The sequence below is a fragment of the Zalophus californianus genome, chromosome 4, assembly GCF_009762305.2.
Source record: "Zalophus californianus isolate mZalCal1 chromosome 4, mZalCal1.pri.v2, whole genome shotgun sequence".
Taxonomy (NCBI): Eukaryota; Metazoa; Chordata; class Mammalia; order Carnivora; family Otariidae; genus Zalophus; species Zalophus californianus.
In genome coordinates, this window is record NC_045598.1 from 114,370,067 (window position 1) to 114,379,544 (window position 9,478).

The following is a 9,478-nucleotide window of genomic DNA, read 5'->3' on the forward strand; positions in this document are numbered from 1 at the left end:
TGTGCCAATATCATGCTGTCTTGGTGATCACAGGTTTGTAATATAGCTTGAAGTCAGACATTGTGATGCCCCCAGCTTTGGTTTTCTTTGTCAACATTCCCCTGGTGATTCAAGGTCTTTTCGGGTTCCATACAAATTTTAGGTTTGTTCCAGCTCTGTGAAAAATGTCGATGGTTTTTTGATAGGAATTGCATTGAAAGGGTAGATTGCTCTGGGCAGCATAGACATTTTAACAATGTTTATTCTTCCAATCCATGAGCATAGAATGTTTATCCAACTCTTTGTGTCTTCCTCAGTTTCTTTCATAGTGTTCTGTAGTTTCTAGAGTATAGATCCTTTACCTCTTTGGTTAGGTTTATTCCTAGGTATCTAATGGTTTTTGGTGCTATTGTAAATGGAATAGATTCCTTAATTCCTCTTTCTACAATTACATTGTTAGTGTATAGAAAAGCGACTGATTTCTGTGCACTGATTTTGTATCCTGCCATGTTGCTGAACTGCTGTATGAGTTCTAGTAATTTGGGGGTAGAGTCTTTTAGGTTTTCCACATAAAGTATCATGTCATCTGCAAAGAGAGAGAGTTTGACTTCTTCTTTGCCAATTTGAATACCTTTTATTTCTTTTTGTTGTCTGATTGCTGAAGCTAGGATTTCTAGTACTATGTTGAACAAAAGTGGTGAGAGTGGGCATCCCTGTTGTGATCCTAACCTTAAGGGAAAAGCTCTTAGTTTTTCCCCATTGAGAATGATATTTGCTGTGGGCTTTTCATAGATGGCTTTTATGATATTGAGGTATGTTCCCTCTATCCCTATACTTTGAAGAGTTTTAATCAGGAAAGGATGGTGTATTTTATTGAATGCTTTTTCTGCATCTATTGAGAGAATCGTATGGTTCTTGTCTCTTCTTCTGCTAATGTGATCTATCACCTTGGTTGATTTGCAAATGTTGAACCACCCTTGCATCCCAGGAATAAATCCCACCTGGTCATGGTGAATAATCATTTTAATGTACTGTTGGGTCCATTGACTAGAATCTTGTTGAGTTTTTTGGAATCCATGTTCATCAGGGATATTGGTCTGTAATTCTCCTTTTTGTTGGGGTCTTTGTCTGGTTTTGGGATCAGGGTAATGCCGGCCTCATAGAACAAGTTTGGAAGTTTTCCTTCCATTTCGATTTTTTGAAACAGCTTCAGTATAATAGGTATTATTTCTTCTTTAAATGTTTGGTAGAATTCCCCTGGGAAGCCCTCCAGCCCTGGACTCTTGTTTGTTGGGAGATCTTTGATTACTGCTTCAATTTCCTTGTTGGTTATGGGTCTGTTCAGGTTTTCTATTTCTTCCTGTTTCAGTTTTAATAGTTTATATGTCTCTAAGAATGCATCCATTTCTTCCAGATTGCCTAATTTGTTGGCATATATTTGCTCATAATATGTTCTTATAAATGTTTGTATTTCTTTGTTGTTGGTTGTGATCTCTCCTCTTTCATTCATGATTTTATTAATTTGGGTCCTTTCCCTTTCCTTTTGGTAAGTCTGGCCAGAGGTTTATTGATCTTATTAATTCTTTCAAAGAACCAGCTCCTAGTTTTGTTGATCTGTTCAACTGTTCTTTTGGTTTCTATTTCATTGATTTCTGCTCTAATCTTCATTATTTCTCTTCTGCTTGGTTTAGGCTTTATTTGCTGTTCTTTCTCCAGGTCTTTTAGGTGTAAGGTTGGCTTGTGCATTTGGGATTTTTCTAATTTTTTGAGAGAGGCTTGGATGGCTATGTATTTCCTTCTTAGGACCACTTTTGCAGTATCCCATAGGTTTTGGACCAATGTGTTTTCATTCTCATTCGTTTCAATGAATTGTTTGAGTTCTTCTTTAATTTCCTGGTTGACCAATCATTCTTTAGCAGGATGCTCTTTAACTTCCAAGTGTTTGAGTTCCTTCCAAATTTCTCTTGCAGTTGAATTCCAATTTCAAAGCATTGTGGTCTGAAAATAGGCAGGGAATAATCTCAATCTTTTGGTATCAGTTGAGACCTGATTTGTGACCCAGTATGTGGTCTGTTTTGGAGAAAGTTCCATGTGCACTCAAGAAGAATGAGTATTCTGTTGTTTTAGGGTGGGATGTTCTGTATATATCTACAAAGTCCATCTGGTACAATGTGTCATTCAAAGCTCTTGTTTCTTTGTTGATCTTCTGCTCAGATGCTCTGTCCATTGCTGTGAGTGGAGTGTTGAGGTCTCCTACTCTTAGTGTATTATCATCAATGTTTCTTTATTTTGATTATTAATTGGTTGCTCCCATGTTGGGGGCATATCTACAATTGTTAGATCTTCTTGTTGGATAGACCCTTTAAGTATGTACTGTCCCCTACATCTCTTACTATGATTTTGGTTTAAAATATAATTTGTCTTGATATGAGGATTGTTACCCCAGCTTTCTTTTGAGGTCCACTAGCATGGGAAATGGTTCTCCATCCCCTCACTTTCAATATGGAGGTATCTTTATGTTCAAAATGAGTCTCTTATAGACAGCATATGGATGGGTCCTGATTTTTATCTAATCTGAAACTCTGTATCTTTTTATGGGAGCATTCAGCCCATTTACGTTCAGAGTAACTACTGAAAGATGAATTTAGTGCCCTTGTATTACCTGTAAAGTCCCTGTTTCTGTAAATTTTCTCTGTTTCTTTCCAGTCTATGCGACTCTTGGGGTCTCTCCTTGCTTACAGAATTCCCCTTAATATTTCTTGCAGGGCTGGCTTTGTGGTCACATATTCTTTCAGTTTCTGCCCATTCTGAAAGCTCTTTATTTCTCCATCCATTCTGAATGACAGCCTTGCTGGATAAAGTATTCTTGGCTTCATGTTCTTTTCATTTAGTACCCTGAATATATCTTGCCAGCCCTTTCTGACTTGCTAGGTTTCTGTGGTCAGGTCTGATTTTATTCTGATGTTCCTCCCTCCATATGTAAGGAACGTCCTCTCCCTGGCTATTCTCAGGATAGTTTCTTTGGCTGTAAAATTTGCAAGCTTCACTATTATATGATGCAGTGTTGATCTATTTTTATTGATTTTGGGAGGGGTCCTCTCAGCCTCTCAGATTCGAGTGCTTGTTTCTTTCCCCAGATTAGGGAAGTTCTCAGCTATGATTTGCTCAAATATACCTTCTAGCCCCTCCCTCCACCCCCTCGGGGATCCCAATAATTCTGACATTAAAGTGTTTCATGGCATCATTAATTTCTCCAATCCTTTTTTCATGTACTACTAGCAGCCTATCTCTGTTTTCCTCAACTTCCTTTCCATCAACTTATCTTCTAGATCACTGATTCTCTCTTCTTCTTCATTTACCCTGGCTGTTAGAATATCCAGTTTAGACTGCATCTCATTCATAGCATTTTTTGGTTTGGCCTGATTAAATCTCATTTCTGCTTAGAGATTCTATAGTCACTAATGCTTTGTTCAAGCCTAGCTATTGACTTTATGATTGCTATCCTGAATTCTATCTGTGACATCTTGCTTATATCCATATCCATTAGTTCTGTGGCAGAGGACATTGTCTCTGTTTTTCTTTGTTGAGAGTTCCTCCTCTTAGTCATTCTGTCAGGGGATGGTTGAGTGAATGAGCAGAGTCCAAAATATCAACCATGACTCAAGCAAGATGCATGCTAGCAAAATCCGGAGTGATCAGAAGCCACCATCAAAAAACAAAGCCAAAATGAAACACAAGAATAAAATTTAAAAATGTAAAAATTAATAAAATGGGGGAGGAGGGCTGACATCTCTCAGTGTGGACAAAGCAGGGTGTTTTAATTGTTCCTGGGTGTATTTTGGTCTGTGTGTTACAAAATTACAAAGAAAGTAAAGCTTATGTATATATAAAGGTAAAATTGAATAGAGTGAAAAAGGACTAAAATAAAGCACATATCTATAAAAAATATAGGTGTGAAAAAATACAAGTTAAAAAGTGACTGTGAAATATAAGTTGATATAATAAACATCTAGTTGAAATGAAGAGAAGGTAAAAAGAAAAAAAAAACAGAAAAAAAAAGAAAAGGAGGATTTTATCTGAAAAATAAAGAAGTCATGATGTCACACCTGGAGCTCAATATACTATTTTCCCCTGGTATTAGGATTTTACAGTCTTATGGGATCCATAGGATTGTTGTCTACCTGTTCTTCCAGCCTGTCTTCTGGGGGAGGGGCCTGCCCTGCTTTTTCTTAAGCAACCTTGCCTGTGTGGAGTTGCCCCACCCCCTGTTATGGGGATGAGCTCAGTGGAAACTGGTCCTCTATGTGGCTTTTTTTTCCTGGGGGCTTTCTGCGCCTCTTCAGAGGATCAGAGCAAAAATGGCCACAGCCAAACATCTGGCCCAGAGCAGAAAATTCAGTCTGCCCTCTTTACTAAACCCTCCAGGACAAACGGTCTCCACTTCTGTATGCACTGCCAAAAACCACAGCCTCCTGTGGTGTGCGCCCACAGCAACTCTCTCAGAGGTAGTCCCAGGGGCCTGGGACTGGCACTGCCCTTTGTGATTCTAAAACTGAGCAGCTGAGGGCTCCTGGATCATGACTGGGTGCCGCTCTAAAGTCCTTTCCGGTCCACTACCACTCTGTGAGATTTTGCCTGGTTGGGCACAGGTTCCAGATTTTTTTAGGCTGCTCAAGAAGAGTGATTATCGACTGGCCCAGCTCATGGTTTATGGTGATTCGAGCTGAGAGTCCCTTCCTGGACTGCTTGGGCACTCTACCAGTTAAGGAACCCCTTTTTGCTCTGTGTTTGCTCCTATCCCAAGACTACAGTGCCCTACCTAGAATTCGGCCTTTTCATTTCCAGAACCCCTTTCAGAGATGAATGTCTCTCACTAAAGCAGATTTCTAAGGGTTCCAATTTGTGCTCCAGTGTTATGTTACTTTCCAGGAGCCCAGCTTATGGAGGCTCCCTCACCCTTCTATTTATCTTCTGATAACTCCCCACAGATTCATGAGTCTGCACGTCCTACCTTGCAAATAGCGTCACTTTTCTGCCTCTAGAGATCCAGATATATATTCTTATGTTTCAGGCTGATTTTGTGGGTATTCAAAATGTTTTGGTAGATATCCAGCTAAATTCAGGGGACCAGTTGAAATGGGGGTCCCCTACTCCTCCACCATCTTGCCAATACACCTCCATCCCAATTTAATACAATATAATTCCCTCACCATCCAGCATGAGGTTACCCTCTATTCCCCAGCAACCCCCTGGACATACCCAAGCCAATGGATGAAATCAATGAAATGTTTCTCCTTACATCAAGGTCTTAAACCAGGGGCTTTGGGGGACTTCCCCAGGTTTCTTTCAGCCATGTCCTCAAGCTCCTCCAACTGTAGGTTTTTGCTAAAGCCAGTCCTATTCCACGGGACCACTGCCTTCCATAAATTGATAAACGATTTTCATTTCCCTGCTAATGCTCATTCCCTCAAAAAACTTTTTGGTCTTCCTTTATTACCTATTCCCAAAGCACAGGTTCATGTGTTTGGTGAACATTCACAGCAATTAGTGTCACTAACCTATTGTCTGTGCCACCCACCTTACCACTCTAATATTCATTGTCTTGCACATTAATCTAGTTATTATACACAGGTAGTTATTATACACCCAGTTATGACACACAGGTATACTTTCATCTCCAGTAAAATTTTAAACTTCCATGAAAAACGATCAAGTCACATACTATAGCACAGACCCTCAATCAACAGCCTAGCATAGAACAACTTTCATTGGATAAGTAAATCTGGAGGACAGAATAAAGTATAATTGTTTATTTTGACCTCATAAGACTTGTGGATTATTTATTATATAAATGACAGAATTTCCTACATTTTGGCTGCATCTGATTTGCCTCAGTGTTACTTAAGTCTGGCTATATACTTCTTTAGGATTAGATCTCATAAACCCCAAACACTTTCAGTTTTTCAAATGGCATAAGGACTCTCTAAGTGAACAAAAAGGCTATGCCTGGCAACATATTATTCTATATATATGTTTAAAAATAAAGAGAGAATCACTATCAATCTTTCAATGCAGATTTCTTCTTATTCTTATCTAGTTAAAAAATGGGGTGGGAAAGTTATTGAAAAACTAATAAATCATCCTTAAGAAGATCTGGATTTAATTATGGGGAGTCCACAAATCAGAGGAACACCTAAAGCTGGTTTATTCCAGCTGGAGAAACAATTGCTTTTCTTCATTTCTCCTTTCGATAAGTGAGTATTTACTGAGCAATGACTGGTATGTTGGTGATTTTATAGTGTTTAGCCTTGAGCATTTTATAAAACCTCACCATGCTCTTTCTTGAAACAAAGCTGTAACTTATTTGAATGCTTGTTTAACCGCTGTGTACCAGTATGGAATTCTACTGCAATTTCTACATTCCTGATGTGATACTTTTGTAAACTCTATTGGTGATTCCAGAGACAAATTCCTATAGTTGGGAATTTAATATAGGAAAAGTGTAGAGAAATTCCTTTGTATCTGGTGTTGAAACCTTAGATCATTCACAATGCTCATCTCCCACTATCCGCATACAGACTATAGCAGGATTAAAGGATCAAGTGTAAGCACCAAAGCCATTGAAGTAGTAGAAGATAAGTGCAAAGGGAAAACCACTCCTGTGTCTCCTTTACTTGACACTCTACTGCAACACTGCTTCACTCTAACACCAGGGGTGTGGGTTATCTACACATCAAACAATTCTGTGATAGCACCTGGGTGTTTTACAATGTAACTCAATTAGACAGTATCTACCTAAAGGTGGTGTTAGATCCCATAGGTTAAAGATTCATTCCTACAAGATTGCTATTCCCCCAATTCCCCTTCTTATGCAACACAGTTATACAAATGAATCTTCTTAAATGCAAAGAGATGTATGATATTTTGAGATCCCATCTACTTTGGTAATTTCATAACCAAGAGAAGATATGCACCTCCACATTCAGAGAATTATTTACAATTGTCAAGACAAAGAAACAAGCCATGTGTCCATAAACAGATGAATCGATAAAGAAAATGTTACCTATGTATATGTATGTATATAATGGAATATTATTCAGCTATAAAAAAGAAGGAAATTCAGGCTCCTGGGTGGCTCAGTCGTTAAGCGTCTGCCTTTGGCTCAGGTCTTGATCCCAGGGTCCTGGGATCAAGCCCCACATTGGGCTCCCTGCTCTTCGGGAAGCCTGCTTCTCCCTCTCCCACTCCCCCTGCTTGTGTTCCCTCTCTTGCTGTTTCTCTGTCAAATAAATAAACAAAATCTTAAAAAAAAAGAAGGAAATTTAGCCATTTGTGACAACATAGATGGACCTTGAGGGTATTATGCTAAGTGAAATATGCCAGACAGAGAAAAAGACAAATACTTAATGGTACCACTTATTTGTGGAATCTTGAAAAAAAAAGTCAAACTCATAGAAACAGAGTAAAAAAGGGTTGCCAGGGCTGAGGTAGGGGAAATAGGGAGAAGCTGGTAAAATGGTTCAAACTTTTAGTTCTAAGTTTCAGCCTTTCCCAGGAAAGTAACCTTTAACCAGTCAATCTGTAATTACCTGGTCAGCACTAGTGAAGTAATCTGCCCCGTAAGCCCTGCCTTTCCCCAAAGATTGGTTTTTGTCTGAAACAACACACTTTGTCTTGTCCCCTTTCTGCCTATAAAAGCTTTCCATTTTGTATATCTCTTTGCTAGATAGAATATTGCCCAATTCATTAATTGTTGAATAAAGATAATTTGATCTTCAAATTTACTCAGTTGAATTTTTTTTTTAACAAGGGAAATGAAAGTTAAAATCATAATGAGAGGGGCACCTGGGCAGCTCAGTCATTGGGTGTCTGCCTTCAGTTCAGGTCATGATCCCAGGGTCCTGGGATCAAGCCCTGCATTGGGCTCCCTGCTCAACAGGAAGCCTGCTTCTCCCTTTCCCATTCCCCCTGCTTGTGTTTCCTCTCTCACTATATCTCTGTCAAATAAATAAATAAAATCTTTTAAAAAAATCATAATGAGAAATTATACCAGTTAAATGCTAAAATTAAGAAGACTTCCAGTATGAAAAGTTGGCAAAGTTGCAAAACAACTGTAACTCTCATACATTTCTGGTGGGAATATAAACTGGCACAGCCACTTTGGAAAAAGTATGATAGTGTTTTATAAAATTAAATGCTTACCATACTACTTAGTAGCCCTACTTGACTTAGTAGCCTCACTCTTGTATTTAACCATGAGAAATAAATTCCTATATTCTCATAACACCAGTACAGCAAGTCCTTAAAAGCAGCTTTACTCCCAACAATCAAAACTTAGAAACAACCCCAATGTCCTTCAATAGATGAGTGGATAAGTAAATTACAGTATAGCCATTCAATGGATTTGTTAACGTCAAAGGACCAAACTATAGATTCAGGCAACAACACAGAAGAATCTCTAAAGCATTATGCTAAGTGAAAGAAGTCAAACACCAAAGTACTCTCCTCACACTAGTTGTCTCTGCGCAGAAGATTATATTCTGCAGGGTTCCATTAAAATGAAATTTTAGAAATGGATAAACTATAGTGACAGAAAGCATATCAGTAGGTTCCAGGCATGAAAGCAGGAGACTGACTTCAAAAGAACCCAATCAAACTTTCTGGACTGAAGGAAATATTTATCTCACAATTTGGGTGGTAATTACACAACTGTATACATTTGTCAAAACCAAATTATACACTTAAGATTGGTGTTTTATTTTTTGTAAATGATAGGTGATCAAAGTGAGAGTGAGAGGATATTCTAGAAGCTATGATCAAAACAGTAAAGTAGGGGAAATCAGCCAAAGTGGGAGTCTGAAATCTTTGATAAGCTTTGCTTGCTCTGAAGGGCTAGTGAGATATTTAGGCTAAGACTGTGACAGCAACTGGGTCTGTTTGTAAGGATGGAGCTGAGTTTGTTAACTTTTATCTAACCTGGGCAGAGGAGAGGAATAAATGTGGTCAGTAAGACCAGGGGCAGAGACAGAAAAGGGAAAGAAGGCCCATGAGTTATTAAGAGAACTGCAAATAGATCATGACAATTAAGCACATTCTTAGAAAGAAATAGATGCAAACACAAAGAGTTGAAATGCTGTGACAGAAAGCTGTAAATACTTGGACCGCTTGCTTATGGGGCACATTTCCAACAAAGGCACTTTTCTGAGTATTCACAATCATTTGATCTAAAACATTTGTATTAAACTTTAAAAAAATATAATAGTCAAGATAATCATACCACTTTCTTAACACACTCTAGTGATTGGATGATTTAAGGATTAATTTAGTATCTCATTCCTTAGATAAAACAAAGGACTCCTTCGGGAGAAAAGTCAGTAAGCTCATAATAATTCTAAGACTATTTTTGACAACTGTGCCTGAAAACAGCTTATTCTTCTAGAATAATCCCTCTCAGTAGAACTCTTCTAAGTGTTGCTTTGCAAAGAAGTTTCTAAATTAG